Here is a 1,861-nt window from a genome sequence, read left to right on the forward strand (position 1 = left end):
TATATATATATATATATATATATATATATATATATATATATATATATTCAAATAAATGTTAAAACTCCCCTCAACTAAACCTCATACCCTTTTAATTACCTCAAAATATATCATATATTCAAATATAAGACAGAAAGCCATAAAACATTTTGAATAAAGCCATGTGTGGTGGCACACTCCAGTAACTCCAACACTGAGGAGGCTGAGGCAGGAGAATGGTGAGTTCAAGGCCAGTCTAGCTACATGGTAAGACCCTGACCCAAAAAGTCAAAGGCTAGGGGTGTTGCTTGGTGGTAAAATGCTTGACTAGCATCTTAAGGCTCTGGTTCAAATCCCAGGTCTAGGGCAACCAACAGCCTTGATGCTGACTGAAGGTTACATGATAGGCTTTTCAGATACAATACATAACAGATTTTTTAAAATTAACAACTTGGACTTCATGAAAATTAAAAACTTTAACTATAGGGGAAATTCGCTTATCACAGAGTGGTGACTGACACCACTTTCTAAGTCTGTCCACGCTGGCAGCTGGTATATAAGGGACCTGCTTTTGTCTCCCTATGGATAGGCTACCAGGCTTGCACCTATGGATAGCTGCTCTCCGGCTATGGATGCTTACTTAACCTCCTATTCCTCCTTCTGGGCCTCCAGCCCACTCCCACCAGAACAGTGAGGTGCCATCCAATGCTCCACAGTGATACTCAGGATATTTTGCCTGTCACCACAGGGGCTACCTATGCTTCTCCAGACTGAAGGTCCCCAGGGCAGCAGCAGGGACATCCTTAGTAGCAAGCCACCAGTGAGAGAATTTAGCAGAGAGAAGCTGCAAATGCAAGCACGATGAACAGACAGAAGCCAGTGCTTTTCCTATGCTCTGGCTCAAGTAAAATGGAGACCCTCCTTCCAAACCACACTCTGGAGCTTCCAGAGTTTGCCTTAAAATGGGTGTTTCTGTCTTTTCTATTTCAGTGCTAGACTTGTATGTGCCATAAACTATACTATATAGTCTACCTATAAACTATACTCCTGCCTGGTGGGATCCGAGCCCGACTCCATCCCTTGTTCCTGGGCAAGGGCCTGCCTCTAAAGCCCTGAACTACTTAAGAGTATCTGGCTCCCTCTGGTGTAGGTTATTTGATAAATGAAGCTATTGATCTTGGTAGATATCGCCGATTGGAAAAAAGGGCAACTACCACCCCTTTCTGAAAGAGTCCACTCACTGTGAGGTATCGATGTCTTCTATGCTTACGTGTGTGAATGCCCCAGTGGCCTCTTATCATATCAGCTCTAGAAATGTCACAAGATGAGCAGAGCCGCTGCCTCCCAGGTAGAGTCTGAACCCAGACTAAAAGAGTCACTGGGCTCTGCCAATTTCAACTATAAACTCTGAACTTTATATTTTCCATCCACACCTAACTGGCCCTCTTGGAGGGTGCTGTGATTGAAAAGAAGGTGCCCAGTAATCCACACAGCCTTACAAATGGGCATCTACAGAACATGAGTAGAACGGACTACCAAGCCACAGCGACAATTCCCTGGAAAACCGTCCGCTGTTACTTCACTGCTAAGAGTTTGCCTCTCTGTCTCTCTCTGTCTCTGTTTCTCTGTCTCTCTCTGTCTGTTTCTCTGTCTCTCTCTGTCTCTCTGTGTGTGTCTCTCTTTCTCTGTGTGTGTGTCTCTCTCTCTCTCTGTCTCTCTCTGTCTCTCTCCTGTCTCTCTCTGTGTGTCTCTGTGTGTGTGTGTCTCTCTCTCTATCTCTCTCTGTGTCTCTCTCTGTGTCTCTCTCTGTGTCTCTCTCTGTGTGTCCCTCTGTGTCTCTCTCTCTCTCTCTCTCTCTCTCTCTCTCTCTCTCTCTCTCTCT

General features: G+C 44.9%; 1 protein-coding gene across 1 annotated transcript in view; it reads right to left on the reverse strand.

Annotated features, from left to right (window-relative positions):
* The window catches only part of Dlg5 (discs large MAGUK scaffold protein 5), a 112,883-nt gene that overhangs the window by 36,125 nt on the left and 74,897 nt on the right, over nt 1-1,861 (reverse strand). The window lies entirely within an intron of this gene.

The sequence above is a fragment of the Grammomys surdaster genome, unplaced genomic scaffold (genome assembly GCF_004785775.1).
Source record: "Grammomys surdaster isolate TR1022 unplaced genomic scaffold, NIH_TR_1.0 126198, whole genome shotgun sequence".
Taxonomy (NCBI): domain Eukaryota; kingdom Metazoa; phylum Chordata; class Mammalia; order Rodentia; family Muridae; genus Grammomys; species Grammomys surdaster.